This window comes from Aulonocara stuartgranti, assembly GCF_965226115.1.
Source record: "Aulonocara stuartgranti genome assembly, chromosome: 4".
NCBI lineage: Eukaryota > Metazoa > Chordata > Actinopteri > Cichliformes > Cichlidae > Aulonocara > Aulonocara stuartgranti.
The window spans coordinates 35,107,747-35,130,902 of record NC_138942.1 but is presented as its reverse complement, the minus strand read 5'-3'; the positions used below and the strand labels follow the sequence as shown (position 1 = coordinate 35,130,902).

Here is a 23,156-nt window from a genome sequence, read left to right as displayed (position 1 = left end):
TTTTTGTCTCTGCTTCTCATAGTTCTGTTGCACAATCATGTTGTCTTAATGTTTCAGTCTAAGCCCATGGCTCTCTATAATAACAAATGAAAATACCAAAGCTCCAAACATTTTAATGTTTTTAATACCTGTTTCTTCTCACGTCTCCTTTCCAGCCAGTCATGCGTGTTCAATTAAATTTATTTATTTATTTTTACATAGCACCAAATCAAGCATAAATAATCTGAGAGCATCCAGAAATCAGAAAGGACCCTCTGATGGAACTGATGAAAGAGTTTGCAGTTTTAAAACAAAGACAAAGACAGAGGAAAGGAAGCATAAGGAAATGCAGTTCAGAGACGCCTGCAGCAAAAGAGAGAGTGAAAGAGAGGTTTGTATAATTCATGCCCTAAACTCCTGACTTTAAGTAGTTTGATTACATGTAAATCTTATAATGTAATTTTGTTACATAAGTACTTAAAATCTTAAATTGAATGGGATCTGTTTAAATGAAGTGTCCTCAGTTGGGAAACATTCAGTTTCATTTTCCTTGATGATTCATTGCTTGAATACATAAACTTGTGATTTTATACATTTCAGCTGCATTTTACTCAGAATTGTTGCTTCATGTTTCTGAGGCCAAAGAATCATTTCCTTTGAGCGGGTACGCCATGATGGGAGGTCCATAAGGAGCTTATGGAGTGTGCACGATACATCTTTGGATGCGCTGGGACGCATTTTCAGTGATGTAACATGGGGTCATCTGGTGTTTTGGGTCTTTCAACATCAGACACTATCATCCAGGCACCCAGCTAAGGTTGAGCAGACCCCAGCCTGCGTCCCAGCGACAGCCACCCACGGATCAGCCCTCTTCATCCACAGCCACCTTGGGGCCTTCTCTGCAGTTTCACCCTCTTCCTAGCCACTCCTGTTAGGCCCAGTTGGTTTAGGACTTTGCGGAGTGAGCATCATGCGAAGCCTTTAGAGCCCACCTCTATTGGCTCATAGTACATCTATGCAGAGTTGTACTATGAGTTGCAGTCTTACACGCTTCTCTGCAGCTTCTCTCCTCCTGCTACCCCCCCAAAAACCCATCTCCATAGAGACTGTGTCAGCTTCCAAAAAGACAAAAAACAAACTAAAAACCAGCAACAAACAACTTAAACATAAACAATCACAAAGAAAGAACAATACAGTATCCACATCTGAACCAAAGAGTAAAACAGTGAAATGTGGATTATTAAATATTAGGTCTCTCTCCTCCAAGTCTCTGTTAGTACATGACTTAATAATTGATCAACAAATTGATTTACTCTGCCTTACAGAAACCTGGTTGCAGCAGGATGATTATGTTAGTTTAAATGAATCAACACCCCCGAGTCATTCTAACTACCAGAAATCTCGAAGCACAGGCCGAGGGGGCGGTGTGGCAGCAATTTTTCACACCAGCCTATTAATTAATGAAAGACCCAGACAGACTTTTAATTCATTTGAAAGCCTGATGCTTAACATTGTCCACCCCAGCTGTGAAACTCAGAAACCAGTCTTACTTGTTATCATCTATCGTCCACCTGGGCCTTACACAGAGTTTCTGTCTGATTTCTCAGACTTTATATCTAATTTAGTTCTGAGCTCAGATAAAATAATTATTGTGGGTGATTTTAACATCCATGTAGATGCTAAAAATGACAGCCTCAACTTGGCATTTAATCTGTTATTAGACTCAATTGGTTTCTCTCAAAATGTAAAAGAACCCACCCACCACTTTAATCACACTCTAGATCTTGTTTTAACATATGGCATAGAAACTGAACATTTAACAGTGTTTCCTGAAAACCCTCTCCTGTCTGATCATTTCGTGATAAGATTTACATTTACAATAATTGATTACACAGCAGTGGAGAGTAGACTTTATCACAGTAGATGTCTTTCTGAAAGCGCTGTAACTAAGTTTAAGAATATAATCCACCCACTGTTATCATCTCCAATGCCCTGTACCAACATAGAGCAGAGCAGAGCAGCTATCTGAACGCTACCCCAACAGAGGTCGATTATCTTGTTAATAATTTCACCTCCTCACTACGTACGACTCTGGATACTGTAGCTCCTGTGAAAACTAAGGCCTCAAATCAGAAGTACCTGACTCCGTGGTATAATTCTGAAACACGTACCCTAAAGCAGATGACTCGTAATCTGGAGAGGAAATGGCGTGTCACAAATCTAGAGGATCATCATTTAGCCTGGAGAAATAGTTTGCTGCTTTATAAGAAAGCCCTCCGCAAAGCCAGAACATCTTACTATTCATCACTGATTGAAGAAAATAAGAACAACCCCAGGTTTCTCTTCAGCACTGTAGCCAGGCTGACAAAAAGTCAGAGCTCTTTTGAGCCAACCATCCCTTTAACGTTAACTAGTAATGACTTCATGAACTTCTTCACAAATAAAATTTTTATCATTAGAGAAAAAATTACCAATAATCATCCCACAGATGTAATATTATCTACAGCTACTCTTAGTACCATTGATATTAAGTTAGACTCTTTTTCTCCAATTGATCTTTCTGAGTTAACTTCAATAATTACTTCCTCCAAACCATCAACGTGTCTTTTAGACTCCATTCCTACAAAACTGCTCAAAGAAGTCCTGCCATTAATAAATGCTTCGATCTTAAATATGATCAACCTATCTCTAATAATCGGCTATGTACCACAGGCCTTCAAGCTGGCTGTAGTTAAACCTTTACTCAAAAAGCCATCTCTAGACCCAGCAGTCTTAGCTAATTATAGGCCAATCTCCAACCTTCCTTTCATATCAAAAATCCTTGAAAGAGTAGTTGTCAAACAGCTAACAGATCATCTGCAGAGGAATGGTTTATTTGAAGAGTTTCAGTCAGGTTTCAGAGCTCAGCACAGCACAGAAACAGCTTTAGTGAAGGTTACAAATGATCTTCTTATGGCCTCTGACAGTGGACTCATCTCTGTGCTTGTCCTGCTAGACCTCAGTGCAGCGTTCGATACTGTCGACCATAATATCCTATTAGAGCGATTAGAACATGCTGTAGGTATTACAGGTACTGTGCTGCAGTGGTTTGTATCATATCTATCTAATAGACTCCAGTTTGTGCATGTAAATGGAGAGTCCTCTTCACACACTGAGGTTAATTATGGAGTTCCACAGGGCTCAGTGCTAGGACCAATTCTGTTTACATTATACATGCTTCCCTTAGGCAGCATCATTAGAAGACATAGCATACATTTACACTTCTATGCAGATGACACCCAGCTCTATCTGTCCATGAAGCCAGATAACACACACCAATTAGTTAAACTGCAGGAATGTCTTAAAGACATAAAGACCTGGATGGCCGCTAACTTTCTGCTTCTTAATTCAGATAAAACTGAGGTTATTGTACTCGGCCCTGAAAAGCTTAGAAATATGGTCTCTAAGCAGATTCTTACTCTGGATGGCATTACCTTGGCCTCCAGTAACGCTGTGAGGAACCTTGGAGTCATTTTTGACCAGGACATGTCCTTCAACGCACATATTAAACAAATATGTAAGACTGCTTTCTTCCATTTGCGCAACATCTCTAAAGTTAGAAATATCCTGTCTCAGAGTGACGCTGAAAAACTAGTTCATGCATTTATTACTTCCAGGCTGGACTACTGTAATTCATTATTATCAGGATGTCCAAAAAACTCACTGAAAAGCCTTCAGCTAATCCAAAATGCTGCAGCAAGAGTCCTGACAGGGACTAGAAAGAGAGAGCATATTTCTCCTGTTTTGGCTTCCCTTCATTGGCTTCCTGTTAAATCCAGAATTGAATTCAAAATCCTGCTCCTCACATACAAGGTCTTAAATAATCAGGCCCCATCTTATCTTAATGACCTTGTAGTACCATATCACCCTATTAGAGCGCTCCGCTCTCGCTCTGCAGGCCTACTTGTTGTTCCTAGAGTATTTAAAAGTAGAATGGGAGGGAGAGCCTTCAGTTTTCAGGTCCCTCTTCTGTGGAACCAGCTTCCAGTTTGGATTCGGGAGACAGACACTATCTCTACTTTTAAGATTAGGCTTAAAACTTTCCTTTTTTCTAAAGCATATAGTTAGGGCTGGACCAGGTGACCCTGAATCCTCCCTTTGTTATGCTGCAATAGACGTAGGCTGCCGGGGGATTCCCATGATGCATTGAGTTTTTCCCTTTCCAGTCACCTTTCTCACTCACTATGTATTAATAGACCTCTCTGCATTGAATCATATCTGTTATTAACCTCTGTCTCTCTTCCACAGCATGTCTTTATCCTGTCTTCCTTCTCTCACCCCAACCGGTCGCAGCAGATGGCCGCCCCTCCCTGAGCCTGGTTCTGCCGGAGGTTTCTTCCTGTTAAAAGGGAGTTTTTCCTTCCCACTGTCGCCAAAGTGCTTGCTCATAGGGGGTCATATGATTGTTGGGTTTTTCTCTGTATCTATGAAGCGCCTTGAGGCGACTTTTGTTGTGATTTGGCGCTATATAAATAAAATTGAATTGAATTGAATTGAATTGAATCTTCAAGCCGCCTTCCCGGCACTTCTTTACTTCTTTCATTTCCCTCTTCCTCTTCCCAGGACGTGGCGAGATCGAGGACAATAAGCTGTTTTGTTGCCTTTGAGACATAAACATGTCTGGTTGAAGTGATGTTTCAGTGATGTGCTGAGAGAACATCAACTGCATCCTTAGGTCATCCTGCAGCTGCCAGTCCGAGGCTGTATAGAGGAGACCTGACCTTATTCTTTGCTACCGACAGGGCTCTTCTCCAGCTTTGACAAGGGCGAGTCTTGTCTTTGGGCCAAGATGGAGTTTGCCATGGCGTTGCCTACTACTTTCTGGAACCGCCTTCAGCATCTGGTCAAGGCAGCTATTCAGTAGGTGTTGTAAGGATCCCCTTCCAAATCATAGCTGACATGCTGGGCTTGGTAATAGTGATGTGTCGGTCGCAAACGAAATGGCTCTTTGAAGTGAACGACGCACTACGTGCTTTGTAGGGGCCACCGTAAATATACTTTTATTTATTCACTCCACATAAAACGTAATAAATAAATGTTAAAATACAAAAACCAACAATTTACATTTCAACTTTTAACTATTTAAATTTTCAGCTTTTTCCTTTTAAACAAATTTAAGTGAAACAACACAAAACACTGCAAACCACAACACAATCAAATATAAATTAAAATATGAAAACAAAAGAGAAGATGCACATTCTCTGTCATGTAGGCCTGGGATGATATTTTGGGAGAGTGTTTTCCTGCTTGGAATTGCAAAAATAGGATTCCCTGCATGAATAAACTTGCAGAAAGAAAGAAAGAAAGTAATTCTCCTCTCCAGGGACTCCACAGTAGGACGGAGTGCAGGCCTTGAATCTACCTGACTTGTCAACCTTAGTGAGCGTTTGTTGGACTTCTGGATGGCAGTCAAGCCTTTCAGAGATGTCAGAGGACCAACAGGAGCTTAATGGAGTCTAATGTTACTGCGATTGTGTTCGTTTGTGCATTTGTGTTCAAATAAATACATTTACTCAACCTGAACCATTGTTTTTAAATCACAGGCCAGAAGAACGCTTACATTAGTCTTCTGCCACACTATGTATCTATGTAATGTTGTATTAACTGAATAAAATGGGGATGGTTAGACACGAAGTAGCGACTAGAGCCGCATTACTTTCTGTTTTATAGAGAACTGCAGGTCTGACAGGGTTTTTTTAAACACCCTGAGGGTAAAAAGAAAATAATCCTAAAGGAGAAAAACTACAGAAAGAAGCGAAACAGCTTTCTTCCTGGAGATGTGTGTCCACTTAATTTGAACCCTTCCTCACATTTCTCATATGATAACCTGCAGGGTATTGAACGTGGGGATACAAGGGAACCATTAAGTAGCACCTTCCAGAATCAAAGAAAATTGCCATGGTCCCTCAGTCCTCCTGTGCTGGCTCACCATTTTCTATCCTTCTGTTGTTTTGTGTGAGTGAGCTGACCTCAGCGTTGTGTTTCAGGAGCGGGACGTGTCCTGGGTTAACACCCTTCGGTTCCTCTCACCTGCAGGTAATGAGCTCACCCATTTGCAATCAGCTGCTACTTAAGATCGTCTTCAATTCAATTCAATTCAATTCAATTCAATTCAATTCAATTTTATTTATATAGCGCCAAATCACAACAAAAGTCGCCTCAAGGCTTTGCTGGATCATTGAACTGACCACAGTTAGTGAAGCAGGCTTTCTCGCTCAGTGTTTGCTGCTTGCTTTGTGTGTCTCTGTGCAGAAGGCCTTTGAGATCTTAGAGAGACAGAAAGAGGTCTCGATTCTGTGGAGCTAAGGTGTGGATTTTCTTGTTCTTTCTGGGCCTTGGACTTCACTGACTGGACACCTTTACCTTCACCATGTGAGCTGTGTTTGGGAAATAAACTGAAACTTTTCTCCAGACTGCTGCATTTGAGTCCAATGCATTTTGGGAGGCCTAATCGAATGTGGACCGAAACGCAGACACAGAGATGCAGGTGGATGTTTAACAAAGAGTGAGCCTTTATATTGGGCGGCAAAAAAACACCAAAAACAAAAGGCGACGGGAGACTGCGAAAAACTAACAAAAACCTAAACTGGGGAAAACTACGAACAAGTATAAAGAAAGTAAGAACATAAAACGTGAAAATCAGAGATGAGGGACAGAAAATGCAGAAGATCCAGCAACAAAAAGAGGAAGACAAAGGACTTAAATACACGAGGGAGTAACGAGGGAATGGGAAACAGGAGGGAAACACAGCAAGACTAATCTGACATAATGAGACAACGGGGAAGCAAAACTCAGCACACTGAAAACAGGATACGAGACTATCAAAGTAAAACAGGAAACAGAAATCAGGAGACGCAGACTTGAAAAGGCGACACGGCTGACAGTGGAGGCGAACATTGAGCACACGAACATAGACAAGAAAGCACAACTGACTCGACGTGACACGTGGAACACACGGGAGGTGCAAAACCCAAGATCTAAAAATCAATAAAGTCGAACCAGAAACGAACAGAAACCAAGAATACTGATCATCAAAAACCAGACTCAGGAACGGGACATTGTTACTGTGACGGCCTGATCACTGCTGATCCTGGACTGGACAAGTGGTGAAGAAGATGGATGGATTCACTCTTTACGTCACATTTCTATTCAGCCTTGTGTGCTTTGATTGATCCATGTCATCCATTAACAGTTACTGCATAGAAATTATTTCCCTGTTATTTCACTCATTCCTCCCAGAGGACGGACTCGGTTATGTTTCACTGCCGTATTTGACATTTTTGCTGACACTCCGTCTGTTGCCTGAGCAGGGATCAGCCTCAGTAACTCTTAACCTTCATGATCACAAGGGAGGGTTTTTTGAGCTTCATTAAAAGACTCCCATCCTTCTGCTGTGCTGGGAGTGCTGGGAAATTAGTCTGGGGTTCCAAAGAAGTACACACAAGAAGAAGAAGAAGTAATCCTCAAACAGGTGATTGAAACACAGGCACACAACTGTACGCACATGTCAGACGAGTGTCTAAAAACTCTTTTCTTTTTTCCCTTTCTTTGAAACCATATCTTCTGGTTATTAGTTCATCATGTACGATAAATAGATAAACAGATATTTAAAGCGTTCAGTGAGCCTCTGGTTCTTCTGTCTTAAATGTTCTTTGTAATGTTGTAATGTGTGTTTCAGCTTATGGAAACACATCATCTAAAAATACATCTGTTCTAAGAATACTCATCAAACACCGTCAAAGCAAATTGTAAAAAGAAATGCATCCTGTTCCCAGAAACATCATAAAGCCAGTGTGTGCAGATGCTCATTTGGGAGAAATTGCACCTTCTCCCCAACGGGAGCAAAAACCACGATGGCCCCCATCACTGTGTTTTCTTCATCCACGCTCCAGTCCAGGCCGGAGCTGACCCTTAATCAGCTGCCTTCAAACTGTGTTACACTTGGACCAGTTGATCAGTCATTTATAGAGGGGTGTCTTTGCTCTAATGACAGTGGCACAAGCTTCTGCATCTCTCATTGTTTTGTGTTCTTTAAAAAAAGTACAATCGTGCAATCAGTCTCTTTTCAATCAGTGTCCATTATAAATGGAAGTGAGCATCATGCCTGATCCAGAAGAAAAAGACGACCTTTATGAACTGACAGCTAACCTGGCAGCTTTGTGCGTCTGTGCATTTTACAGCTGCTGTTAACATGCTAGCGTGATCACAGGGACAGTGCTAAGATGCTGATGCTGTTTAGCGTGCTTTAAATTCTTTCTCCTCACATACGGAGCAGGCACTATCACATCATACAGACCTCATAGTAGAATCATATCACAGAAGGGCACAAAATGGACATTTTGATATTTGGCTACATAAAGTAAATCTCTGACCAGGCCCTGAACGCCATTACTTTGGCTAAAATATTGTGAGAAATCAAAGTCACTTTTAATCAAGCTGTTGCCTCACATTAAACAACTGTAAAGACTGTCTTATCTCATCTGCACATATTGTCCCAATTAGGAACGTCGTATCTGACACAGATGCTGAAAAACGTGTTCATCCATTTGTCGCGTCTCTGTTGTCAGGCTGCTCTAAACGCCTTCAGCTGATCAGCAGACCAGGGCTCCTCGTGATCGCTGGTCTTTTCTCAGGGTTCTCAGTCTTTTTTCAGTTTAATATCGTTCTTCATTGCTTGATCCTCTCTCTTTCGTCCTGGCTGTATTTGGTAAATCACTGTCTGTGTTTGTGAAGTTCATTGGTCCCCTCAGCATTTTCTGGTGTCTCATCCTTATTTTTGTTTTTAGCATTGGTTGTTAATCATTTCCTGTTTTGGCAGTGCATTTATCTTGTGTCTTCACTTTAACTTCAGGCTCAAATACTTCACTTTCTTACATCTGCATAGGTCCATACCATAACATTGTATCCTAATGAAATACTTACTCTAGGCTCTACTTGTGTAGACAGAGCTGTCAGGTATCAGAAACCAGTCCAGCTCCCAGTTTGGACAGACATCCTATGTCATGGTTCTGGGCCTTTGACCCAGTGTTTTGTGTCTGTGGACTTTTGAATCGTGTTTAGTCGTTATTGTTGTGTTCTTAGACTTATCTTTCCTAGTTTACTTTTCTTGTGCTTATAAATTTCCTAATTATTATGTTTGTCTGTTGTGATTCAGGTTAAATTCCCTTATCGTTTCCCTTTCTCAGTGTTTTGTCCTCAGTGTCTTCCTGTGGAAGACGATGTCTCCATGTTCACTTATCCCCGTGTCTCCTCTGTCTGTCTCTTTGTCTCCCTCACCTTTTCCCATGTTCTTCTGTGTTCCCACCTTAGAGTCAAGCTTGTGTGTCTGGGTCTCAGTGTTTGTGTTGCTTCCTGTCTTATTTTGATAGTCTTATGAGCATTGTGTTCGGTTTTGCTTCCCCTGTCTTGTTATGTCTAATTTGTTCCTGCTGTGTTTCCACTTCCCTGATCGCCCCTCATTGTATACAGTGGCTGTTTCCCTCAGTCCTTTGTCAGAACACCTGTACACTTATCCCTGTGTCCCAGGTTTCTGAGGTTTCTCCCAGTTTAGTTTTCCTGATTAGTTTACTTTCAACAGTCAGCTTGAAAAAAAGAAACTTCTCGTTTAACTTCTGCCTGCAGTGTCTGCATTTAGGTCCTCACTCTCCCTCCATTCAATCGGCTACCGAAGATCATGACAGCCTACTCTTAGAATTGAACTTTCTTTTTTTGATCAAGTATATATGTAAATATGTTGGTGGGATAAGGTTTAATTTTCATCAGTGACACAATATGAAGGACTAAAGAGGCCCGCTGCTCTACTATTATATTTATTATATGATTTTGGACGACTCACCGGCACATTGTGAGGAGTGAGAGAGGAGAAGGAAAGTTGGTGATGTTTAGCAGCTGCTAACAGTCAGGACCTCAGAAGAGTCCAACGAAAAAGCTCTCAGCTGTGACAAACTGTTTTCAACAAGACAAAACCGTTTTTCTTATGCTCCTCTCACAATAATCGACTTGTAGGCAAAGAAAATTCTTTCAAAATAAAAAAATACTTTCCCCCCCCTTTCTCTCTCAGTCGTTCCTTTAGTGTCTCACAGCTTTTTCTTTGTACAGTCTGTGGACAGAGATGAAGCTCAACCTGAATCCTGTAAACAACCACAGGAGCAGTTCCTGGGAGACACAGTCTGTCACCACTTTCTCCAGGGGTAAGCAGAGACAGCACACTACTTTTTCTGTAACCTATTTAGGGTTAACTGCTAATTACTTTTTCTTCCTTGTGTGTTAACAACACTGAAGTTTGGAAGGTGCACAAGACCCAGGAAAGTAATTCAAAGTAACAACTGAAACATGCCACAAAATCCCGTTTTTATGCCTTTGCCAGATAGTTGTAAAGCAGTTTACATAAAACTGCTGCACAATTTCCACCTGACGTTTTCTACCATTTATCTGGAAATGTAATCTAACACTCCTTGAGTTGCCAAGTGTCAGGTTCCTGGGTGTGTTGACGCAGCGTTTTAAGTTTTAGTTTATTTGGATGTTGTTTATGTTTGAGTTCATTAGATTAGCGAAGTTCGTTTGGTTATTAGACTCCTTGTGTTTTCTTCCCCTGTGTTTAAGTTTCCCTCACCCTTTGTGTTTCATCCTGCGTGTCTTATGTTGTCAAGTTCATATTGTCATGTCTGCATTTTTTGTTTCCTCTTTTATTTTGAAGGTCTGTGTCCTATGTCAGTGCAGTCAGCTTTGCTTCCTTTGTCTCGTTATGTCAGACTAGTGTCAGCTGTTTCCTCATGTGTTTCCACTTCCCCTAACCCCCCTTGTGTTTATTTAGTCTGTGTGTTTCTGTTCGTTCTTTGTCAGGTCGCCTGTTGTTCACGCCACGTTTTCCATGCCGTGTTTCCAAGTTTCATGTCCAGGTTTTTCTTGTTGTTTATTTAGTTCTCCCAGTTTAGGTTGATGTTAGTTTTACTTCAGTTTGTCTTGCCCTTTGTTTGTACCTTTTTTAAAAGCCTTATTAAACGGCTCACTTTTTGTTAATATTCAAGTTTTGGTCCAAGTTCCTTCGTTTGACGTGGAGCATTTTGGGTCCTCCACGTCAAATTCCTACAGTCTGCCTCTGCCAGACTGTGACAGTCCAAACCTTAAATTATTTATTTAGCTGTTTTGTTCTACAATCCTGTGAAAAACTACTTCCACAGGAATTTAAGGGTAGCAGCTGCTCATCAAATTCACATGACTAATTAATCACCCGCAGGCGTGAGCACTTCTAGAAAAGCAGATGTTTTTGAAACATTCAGGTGTTAACACACAGTCTTCCCAAGAGTGGACATCCCAACAAATTCACCCCAAGGTCAAACTGTGCAGTGTTCAAAAACTTGAACAAGTGTTGCCTGTGTGGAAGGGATGCTGTCTCTAACAAACACAGCACAGCTGTGGCTTATATAAAACTGATAAACATGGTGGCAGAGAGGTGATGATTAGGGTTCGTTTTGCAGCTACAGGACCTCAGTGCTTTGGCATTGAGTCGACCGTGAACTCCTCTGTATACCAAAATATTCCAGAGTAAAATTCCTCCAAAATGGTGTGAGATACTGAGAAAAGGAAAGGATCAATTCAAATTATTGCTGCTATTATTGGGTGTACTAGTCATATGAAATGTTTTCCAGTGTGGCTGGAAGCTCGAAATGTCAAAAGCGACGTAAGAAATGATAGAAATGAATGATTAATGATGATGTTTACTTTTGTTTTCCTCAATTTTCATTTTGGTGCTTGTTTTAAAAAAGCCCTTTGCTATATTAAGCACATCTAGAATATACATAAAGTATAGAGTATAGATAAAAGATGGAAAAAGCACAGTGTTGTCACCCAGTCATTTGTAAACTCCCATTAGGCCATCATCATCATCATCATCATCTATTTTTACTTGTTTTTGTTTTTCAGTAAGTGTCCATATTTAAACAAGAGGACAGAGAGCTAACATCGGCTAGCAAGCATATCACACAGATACCAGTACCTGCTAATTATTGTGACATATCAATAAAATGCTGACATTTCATTCTGGCTGGCTGGTGCAGGTAAGGGATACCTAGCAGACAGCTAGAGCTTAAATGAATACCACCTGTCCCACAAAGTGCCCATTTCCTTATTAAATCCATAACCACATCCTTCAATTCAATATAATTTTATTTATAGAGCGCCAAATTACAACAACAGTCGCCTCAGGTGCTTTATATTGTACACTGAAAAAATGGGAATTGGCAGGCTTTTGAATTTGCACAAATGAATTTAGTTAATGCTACACAAGCCTCTCATGTTTCTCTTATTTACATGATTAAATAAAGTACCATTTACTTGATTATAAACAATACTGAGACTACTCATTTTTCTTGCATTGATTTAAAGTGACTAAATTAGAATACTAAAACCATTGTAATCATGTTTGACCACAACCGGAAATGATGCAATATATTCAAAGACAACAACTAAATGCGATTGGATAATAAGAGCTAGAGTCTTATCCAATAAGACAACAACATAATTTAAGGAGAGCGCAATTGACCGCCAGATTCTGGAAGACTGTTCAGCCACATGCAACCTTTGGCACTGAGTCAGGCATAGTGAGAAGGTAAGTAATTTAAATACATTTGTTTTAGTTGGGTACGTTTTCACAGAATTGTTGTAGTGCATGCTATATGAAACGTAATCTGTAATGTTGTTTTTACAGTGCTAGCTAAAGTTGGTATTAGCTTTGTGGCTAAAGCTGAAAAATATTAACAAATTGCACATAGTCGGGAGAAAGCAGCTGTTGTCGGTCAGATATGGAATTTATGCATGTTACAGAGAGCACTGACGTTTTTGATGGCTTAGCAAGTTAAAACGTCACTGAGAGCGCAATAGTGTTTGTGTTACTGGTGCTAGCTATGGCTACATTGGCTAATTTGTCCGGCTGTAACCGTCAGAGTTTCAGAAGCTGGGAGGGCCACAGTGCCATACCTTAATTCTTGCTGATGACATGCACTCAAGTTATAAGAAGGATCCTGCCACCATGCCCAAATAATACAGCAGATATCTACAAGGAGATAAGTTTGTTCAACAGACTATGTCTTATTAAGTGATGTATAGTGAATTTTCCAAAATCGGCCCAAAACAAATTAGGACCCTTTCCCCCCCTCTTTTTTTCTAGTTTGTGTAGAACGTATGTGAGCTGCTTCTCAAAACATTATGTATAAATGAGGGAAAGATTGGTACTTTAAAGAAACCATTGATGCTCTTCTGGACTGGAATACCTTTTTTCAATTAAAATTAATGTTTTTTGTGATGGTGGAATTTTTACCTTTATGATTACAGAAGTCAAAACATCAGATGATTATAGCTTACCATCTAAACTCCCCATCTCTTGGCAAGTCTGAATTAGAGAGCTCAGCTGTATCGGCCTTTCTAGTGGATTTGCTTAAAGAGGAGATAGCTTAAGTCATTAGGTACATATTCCCTGACATTCTAGAGGTCAACCTTGCACAGTGTGTGACATAAAGAGTATAACTTATAGAAAGGGAATGGTACTGGCCCAAAGGGCAGCAGGTGGATTGCCAGAATACTGAAAAACCATATCTGCATTGTACCACAGCATATTCTACATTGTCAGAGAGCTTGGTGGCTGGTACAGAGAGCACGACAGAGCTTTTGAGCTCCGCCCAGTATCCACAAGAATATTCACTCTCGCTTCACTCTGTGAACTCCTTGATACTTATCCATTGGTTGACTATGAGATTGGATCAGTCCACATTGTGACTTTAAAAAGGCATATAGAAATAAAAGGTGTTCATATAAGTGTAATAGGTTTAGTCGCATGTATTTCATTAGATAAATTCTACTTTTTTATGTCTGATCTTTATAACTTTGAGTATTGGGTATGGATAGCTTTATGAAAACTAAACTGAAAGGATTCTTTCTGAATGTCTGATATTTAATTCTTTTTTTCCTACAGAGTCCTATGGGGAGTCCTATGGTCCTAAAGACTGTTTTGGCTGACGGAACCTGTCGAAGGCTCACTCTCTAATGGAGCGCCTGAATCAACTGAGGATCTCATCGTTGAAGTCAAGAGACAGTGTTGTCTTCAGGGCAGCTTCAGTTTATGGATTCCTTGTTTGGGAATGAGTTTCTTAACCTTACCTCAGTTTCAGAAGTAGCAGACAAGGGGACTCTTAAAGCTATTGACATGTCAAAGCCCACCACATGGACATAAAAAAGAGTAACAGAGTTGGTGAAACTCAAGATGGAAAAGACTTTTTCATACAGAAGACATGAAGTTGTTCGTGATGCACCAATGGTGGAGGCTTTCATGGCAAGATGGCCTGCTCTATTTGATTTCCATGAGGTAAGGTTTGCCTCATACACGGTGTTCTTGTGGTATTAGCCTAAAATGGTTAAGGCACAGTTGTTATTTGACAGCCCATTTCTTCAGCATGAGTGATTGCGGCCTTCTTCCAGGCATTAAACCTTTGAAGCTCATTTCTCTGTGCTCATGTTTTCAGATCAACGCTGAGTTTAAGAGAATTGCCACTATCCCCCCTCAAACAAAGTTCCTGGCTCAGCTGGATCTCCACTTGGACAACCTGGTGAAGTTGGTCAACAGAAGAGGAGAGCTTGGACTAATACTGAAAAGAATTGTGGCATAAATGGATAATGTAAGTGATAAAGCCTCAACATTCACTTAACATGATCCTCTTTGGATGAAACTTTATAATTGTGGAAGATTTCAAATGTTTCCCATGATAAATTCTCTCATTTTGTATTTTTACATCTGCTTGTTTTTTTTAACCTTCACTTTGTCAACTTATTATTAATTGCCAGTAAACCTATTATTAATTTGTGTGCCTTTACTTTAAAAACATTCATGTAAAGTACACTATTAAAACTTAAATGAAGGACAAGGGCTGAATGAAGATGCTAATTACATACATTTCATTTCAGTGTGAAGATGTTGATGCTGAGTGTGTTAAGGGAGTGTGTATCTACATGGGTGAAGACCCTGGCATGCTTATCCATGAGTATGTGGTATGTACTTGTCTTTTTTTTTTTTTTTTGGACTTTCCACAGTGTGTCATATTACTTACTTGGAAATGACTAACATGGCTTCTTTTTTACAGGGCATGGAAGAACGTGCCATCAGTGAGACTGTTGAAGACACCACTGTTTGAATTTATCTTCTTAAAGAGCAAGCTTCAGCAGATGAACAAGAGTTGTCCTTGCAGGCATCAGGGTGGCGAAGACTTTGGATAATGTAGCATTTGCTGTGATAATGCTATTTGGACTCATGTATGCATTAAACCTTGCCTACCCTGCTGACCTTTGCTACAACTTTGACGTTTTCCAGAAGGTTTTCATGGAACTGGATGGAGCTAAACTCTCTAAAGTTCTTGCTTTCAAAAACCATCTGTTTCATTGAGAAGTCAAAGACTGCACTTCTGCAATTCTTTGCAGTTTTTCATTTTGTGTTCAGTAATGTTATACTGCTTATGTTTTTATTGCTTTCCCCTCATGTGACTGCAATGCAGGATAATTTTTCCTTTTGGTATCATGTTGTAAGAAATTTTTACTGACGATTTTTAGCAATATGTTCTAAGTCAACCTTAATGTCCTGCTTACATGTTTAAAATGAAGATTAAAATTCATGTAGGTGTTTGGTATTAGTTATGTAACAATGTCATTTAAGGCTCAACTTAGTTGAAATCTTATACAGGTAAATACTTGTACAGAAGCTGAAACTGTTGTCAAATAACACACAAGTTATATTTGGGTAAATCTGTTTATTCATAAAAGCGTGTTGCTTTTTTTTCAGGTAGTCTTAATTTAGTTTACATTTTCAATTGTGTAATTAATACAAATGTTTTATATGTAAGAGATGACAGGATCATCTATAAGCACTTTCTTTTATTTGCTGCTAAGGTCAGTTTTTTGTGAAATATTTGCAAATATATTCTCAAACTAACTTTTTCTTTTAGTTATTTCTGCAGGCTATCTTTAAAAATGTGTTAACAAGTTTACATGGATGTGATTTTGGACTTGTTCATGGCAGAATTGCTGCTTTCACTGCTGTTACAGTTTAATAAAGGTGAATTGTTCAGTAGCACTCACAGTCTTTGCCTTTTTTGTCAATAATAATCAGTTAATATTTCAATTGAAAAAATTAAGTAGGATTTAAAGCCATAATTTGTGTTGCAGGAACATAATTGCAATGTGTTTACATTACATAATATCATTGCGTACCACTGGCAAATAAAAATAAGTTGGTGTTAAACATTAAAATATATTGACATTATGCAATACATTGATATTATGATAATAGATTAATATTAGTACATCAAACATGATTTTTTAAAGTAATCTGATATAAATAAAATACTTTGATCTGACAAGCATTAATTACTTGAGGGAAAGTGGAAAATTAAGTCAGTCATACTTATTCATATTATGTGGGACCGATGTACACAATAAAATCAAGTAAATTGAAAGAACTTTTTTTTTCAGTGTAGGATAGACCCTACAATAATACATGCAGAGAAAAACCCAACAACCACATGACCTCTATGAGCAAGCTCTTTAGCGACAGTGGGAAGGAAAAACTCCCTGTCTGTCACACTCAGTTTAAATGGCTAACTTTAAACCAGGTTCAGGCTGTGCAAAAATGCCAGAGGAAGAAGGCTTTGGTGATTGATGTCGCTGTCAGGGAATTACATCTTAGATCTCTATCCAGAAGAAACTAAAGCATTTTTTTGTACCTGGGTATAAACATGGTATAAGAACTGAATCTCTTTGGAAGCCAGCCTCTAGTGGTCATTCCTGGAACTGCAGTGTTGGTCATTTCCAACCAGGCTTAATTTTTCAGCCGAGGACATTGTTGCTTGATTGAAACATGGTGACATTGTTACTTAAAGATGGGTACATTGACAGCTAACGACAGCTGTGATTCCAGCTAATTTCATTTAAAAATGAAATCTAAGGAACCGTTTTAAAAATGCACAATTTGGTTACCAATACTAAGTAAATGAAATTTAAATCATACACATTGTCAAAGCAAAAGGCTGGCAACATAAGTTAATAACTGATGAAATACATTGTTCAAATGTTTAATTTAACTAACATTAATATATAAATGAACTGAATGGTTTGATGCTGGTATCAGCTCTGCTGTCTTCAACAGTTAAATGGTCTTAAGACCAGGCAGACAGACTAACATTACAACAGGCTTTAAAACTAAGATATTGCTGACATTCAGGCCCAGTTATGCTCACCAACTTCACTTATACCTTTAGTAACAATCAGTCTGGGTTTACATTACAAGTTGTCCACCACTATATTTATGCACATAAGAGTTATTGGGACTATGACACACTTCATTTAGGCTGCGTCGTGACTTCAGCTGCGCGGCTTCTATTACTGTGTGACTTTATAGATGTTCCCACTTATTTCAAACAACACAAAGTGACGCGGGTATAGCAGAAAGAAAAACAAATTTGTGTGTGGCCAACTTGTAAATAAGCCATCGCTGGTCAAAATTGGAAGGAATGCTGAGGTCCAGAATTGGAGGTGAAAAGAGGCAGCCTCCTGTCATGCTGCCAGCTGCAGATCCAATCAGCTTTTATTTGTTGGATCGGACTGCTCTCATCTCTCATGTCTCTCATATGCTCTCTTTCGCTTCGTCAGGCTAAAAAGCAAAAAAATTGCAAATGCAAACCCAAGTGAGCAAGCTGCAGAGACCGGAGCACAGCCACAAGCACGGTAACAGGCGCAGTATTGGCACAGTGTAGATCGCATCAAAGCACGACACTGGATAGCGTCGTATTACATACAGAACATATCAGGGAAGCAGGTTTTTGCCTGAAAGCTCTTCCTTCTGCCCGTCTTTTGTTTTTTACATATGGCAGGACTTAAAGCTGCGCGTTTTATTAACAAGCATGAAAATCTAAGTTTAGCAGAGAAGAGCAAACAAGTCCCACCTGCTACAAGATTGTCAGATATGGGAAACCTGCTGTTCATGGAACGGACTCATTCATTTACGCAGCTTATTGCTCCTGCTGAGTTAAATTAATGTTTAAGAAAAAGTGCTTTGAGCAAATACTGATGTCAGCATGACAACTACTTCAATTAAAATCTGCGGGTGCATAAAAGCACCATGACATCAACCATTGTCTGGTGTCAGAGGAGGAAACCACACAAGTCAAATTTCAAATTCAAATTCAAATTCAAATTTTATTTGTCACGTACACAGTCATACACAGTACGATATGTAGTGAAATGCTTGGACAACTGCTCGTGACCTAAAGAAAACAAAAAAGGAAAAGGCTATGAATAAGATAGGAAATAAATATGAAAAATTAAAAAGGGTAAATTTAACTAGTCCAAGCCATTCTTTGCACCAGGCTGTAAACATGCTTTATAATGTTGTTAAGCAGGACATTTTACCACAGGAGTCAGACTCAAGCAGCCACTGGAGGAACTTCGCACACCCACTTTGAGCCCCAGATTTGATGATCATGTTGATTCATATTTTTATATTTGTACATGTGTGCTCCTGATCAGCTGGCGTTTTAAATGTGAATTCATTTTATACCTGCCATGATGCTCACAGGTTATAGAACAACGAGAGAAAGGACAGGACCAGGATCATATCCATTGTAATCCATTTCATTCATTCAAGCATGTCTGCAGGGTTCAGTCTAAATCATTCTAAATGGATTTGATGCCCCTTGTCTCCTTGCTCCTGTCTGCAGGTTTATTACATTTTAGGGAGCTGTGCTGTCAAAAAGGAGCAACTGCTCCTTTAGATCCCGCAGCCTTTTATTATTTATTATTTAATATTTATAGGCAAACTATAAATCTCTGTGAGTACAACAGGGTATACATTGTATACCTGCTCGCAGGCTCCACTGCAGCCAAAATAGCTGTGACTCACCTGGACCTCTGTGGAGGTGCTTAGGGGTTGTTTAACGTTATTTACCGTAATCGAATTATTACACTCAACGATTGCAGTTAACTTAAAAAAAAACAATCAATGTGATCTTTTTTGTTGAAAAGAAACTGGGAAATGTTTTTTCCATTGGTGCATACACATAGTAAAATTGGGCAAAGTTACACATAATGTGATCATTTCATCCTTACATGGACAAAAGTGCTGGGCCATCTTACACCTACAGGAGCTGCTTGGGTGTGGAAACTCATGCCACTAAGCTCTCTGTGCAAAGTTGTGGTGCTAAAGTTAATTCCAGAGGAGGTTTGGAGCTATTGAGCATTATTTGGCTCAGCACTTGGCAAACCCTGTTGATTTGTAATACATTTGTCCTTATTGTGAACATCCAAATGTTGTTGAACAGAGGGGATATCCTGAATATGGTCACCTCAGGCACACCACGGCCTGGTTTAAAGCAAATAAACATTATTTCAACTGTGAATCAAGCAAAGCTACCCTAATAGATTAATATATGTTATGTCCACCAACCATTAAGTTGTACATTTTTACATATATTTTTAATGTATCTAAATGTTTCAATAATTTTAGTAGAGTCAAAAATATGGCCGTTTACTTGAAGACATTTACTGCAAAGCTTGAAAGTTATAAAGCTAAACAGCTTCCAGTGTTTTTTCCACCCTGAAGTGCTGAATTCCTATCACATTAACTTGCTCTAAATCTTACGGGTCTCCACTGAAATGCTTCTCCCTGAGCTGCACCTCTACAGGTAATGAATACTGGTAGTAAACATGAAAGGATGTTTCCCCACACTTTATAATTAGATTGCTAAATCATTTGCTGCAGAGATGCTGGCCCTGCTTTGGGGGAGGGAGAGTTACAGCACGCCTGCGTGCAGTGTTTGAGTGTAGGATAGTATTTTAACATCTGCTTGTTTGTGTGTTTTTAGCATGTGCTTGTGTACTGTAATGAAATGTATGTACTCAGGAGTTTAATTATGCGAACAATGAGAAATATACACATTATTTACTGGGAGAGAAGTGATAACAAACATTTTGGCGCTGACTGTCAGCTGAATGTCTTTTCTTGACATCTAGGCCTGCGGATGATATATAAGGAAATGCTCTACACTGGTGTCCAAAACAAACAACCATGTTTCCTCGAGTGAAGGTCAACACATGCAGATAAGGTTCTTGAATTCATGCCCTGCCACTGCCGGGTTAACCTCTGCTAACTAATAGCTTAATAAGACTCCTCTCTGGTGGTTTGGTAAACATCTGCTCCGCATAATGTCATTAAAATTGCTAATAAAGAATTTGAAAATGAGCTTGACATTGCTTTTATTTCGGTAACTGGGTCACAATCACAAAGATGCTGGAGAAGGACGGAAGTGATATTTAATTTGGGTAAATTCAAAATGACACAGCTGTGTCAACAAAAAGAGAGGAAGGCGGGGAATGAATGACGATATTTCTCATGTCTCTTGTGTTAAACACGGCGGCCTTTGAAGGACGTTCTGACCTTCAGAATCATCAGATCAGCACAAGCATCAACAAACGGGAGCCAAACACTGAAGCTCTTTTAACAGCTGCTCCAGTTCAGGAAACAAGACCAGTGCTGACACTGGTCTCACTGCTGTCTTTGTTTAAAGCCTCTTAGTGTGGAGAGGGCACATGTTTTCAAGAGGAGGGACTTGCACGAGCTGGTATACACAACAAAATTTAGAATAACGCATGACTTATTATCTGCTAATTACATCAGCACTGTACAGTATCTTGTTTACCGTAGATAGGACAAACATTTTATGTACCAGTGCAGTGAGCCAGTATTGTGCAAAGAAAATTACAACAAATCTATCAGGACATAATTGTAACTTGACTGTTATTACTATTTGCATTCAGCGCTAAAAAAGTCAAAATAAGGACAATAAAAATATATCGATGCAGCTATTAGAAATAATATATATGGAGGATTAGGTTATTAGTAATTACATTAATATTAAGTGGATTAGTAGAATTATCTATACTCTCTTAAGAAAAGTATTGTTATAATAAAATGTGATAATGTTGCAATGCAGTGTTAAAGCATCGTGTCCCCGGGTTTCACGTGAGTTGAGCACCTAAGAGAGTTGCCCTAATTAACAGGCATCAATATGTTTGCACATTAACGTGACTGAGTCGTGACTATTTCAGTGTTTAAATCTCTGTTCAGTCACAAATCTTCATAAAACAAACAAACACAAAGGTGCAGTGATTCACAGTGGACCAGCTGCTCCATTACAAACCTTGATCCACAACATCATCTAGTGGTGGAGCACAGCTCTTACATCCACCGTTAAATATGTGACTGTGAAGAACTTCACATTCAGATTATATATCAGACAGGATATGAGTATGATGCTAGTGCTAATTATTATGAGGCACAACCTGAAACATGTTTAACATCTTGTTGTGAGTGTGGCCTTCTCAGGATGCTCACACTGGTCTATAATATGTTTATCACTTGAATTTGTGAATTAATTAAATGATTTCCTGTTAAAGGGCTGAATTAATTCATTATTGGTGAATTAGAAAATAGTTTTCCATAATTAACTAAAGCTATGAACAAAATGTGAAGAAACAGCAGATGTAACTTTATATCTGAATATCTCTTGAAGAGGCTGAACGAGGGCCAGGTTGTTCTTTCTTGTAATACTGATTTGTACCACGAGATGGTGAAGCAAGATAATACAGCCTCTGTGCCAGCCCAGACACTTTTATTATTCCTGTACCTCATGTGGTGAAGCCAGCTCATAACAAGCAAGAGGACCCTGAACCTGCAAAGCTTCTAGAGCCAGCTGAAACTTTGACCGTATCAGGCCTTTTCCACTAAAACCTACTCGGCTTGACCTGATTCGACTCAGTTTTTAGGGTTTTCTCTGGTACTTTTTAAGCACCTGCTTAAAAAGCTGCACAAAAACCTGACAAAAAGCTATAGATATATATTATATACACATATAAGCAGCAGGTATACCATCACATCCTCCATTGTTGTGTTGTGTTTGTGTCACATACAAATGCTGTGTTGCTAACGTGATGCACATTTAGGTGCTACACAGTTGAAAAAGGCACAAGTCTGAGGAGACTGGGAGTGCAACAGTTCCCCTGTCATCACCAACAGCAGTAGTTAAGCTCCATTTCCATCACTGGTCTCCCAGCCTCCCTGCTGAGTTGCTCCACTGCTGCCCACCCAGCCGTCCCCCTTAACAGATTTGCTTTCTCTTCCCCCCCCCCCCCCCCCCCCCCACGTGGGCATTCCTGCAATGATCCACGTGCCAGTGACTCAGAACTGCTCCACAGTCTTGTCGTACTGTTTTGTATCATTTGTCTGCATGTGAGTTTCCATTGTTCTCCGCCTGATAGAATGTATGGATTTTGTCGTTTGCTGCCTTTTGGACTTTTGCTTCACCAAAAGTTTGCTTTTGTTCATTTACTCATATCAAAGTCTGCATTTTGGGTAGGCACGTTTCACTAGACATGGCACAGGGTTCTGCAAATATTGTTAGAAAGTACTGGAAAGACTCAATTCCAAGGTCGCCTCTTAATGCTCCCATAAAGATTCCCAAATATTACTGTTCCTTAATGTAAGGAGCTCCATATTGTGGCCCCTTTGGGCACATTATAACATGGGAGTCTGTAAATGTCCTGAGAATGTCTCAATAGTCCAGTTAGTTTGTTAACCTCAAAAATCGTCACAGGCTCTGCAGTGTCACTGTCTACCCCAGTAGATTCCAGCACGGAGAGGAAACGGAGAGGTGCTGGGCGACATGGCATGAGGCTGGAGCGGTTCTCCTGAACCCCCAGCAGGAACAAAGGCAGGGCCAGCGGGTGCAGAGACCTCTGGCATGGGTGGAGCTAACTGTAGCTGCACAAGGCACACAGCTGGCTCAGGTTGCAACGGCAAACAGTCTGTCAAGGATTTATTAGCGAGATGCGGTCCCCTGCTGGCTGAATGAGCTCCTTGGAGCTTCCAGCAGAGGATGGAAGTGGCTGAACAGGTGGCTGAGCTACTGACTGAGCTGGAAACAGAGCTGATGCCAGAGCTAAAGACTGAACAGGTAACAGAGTTGACAACAGGGCTAGAGACTGGAGTAGAGTTTGTAGAGGTGGTTGTTATAATGAAGGTTGTAGTGGCAGTGGATAAGCAGTTAGCT

General features: G+C 39.9%; 1 long non-coding RNA gene across 2 annotated transcripts; it reads left to right on the top strand.

Moving 5' to 3' along the window:
• The first annotated feature begins 12,522 nt into the window (after positions 1 to 12,522).
• Positions 12,523 to 16,255, top strand: LOC309705025. 2 transcript variants are annotated; one of them, XR_014276432.1, is made up of 5 exons: positions 12,523 to 12,625; positions 13,985 to 14,374; positions 14,532 to 14,684; positions 14,971 to 15,047; positions 15,147 to 16,255. It is a non-coding gene; the product is annotated as an uncharacterized lncRNA (long non-coding RNA). The 2 variants fall into 2 exon arrangements; XR_014276433.1 differs by having other exon boundaries at positions 14,971 to 15,054.
• The last annotated feature ends 6,901 nt before the right edge of the window (positions 16,256 to 23,156 follow it).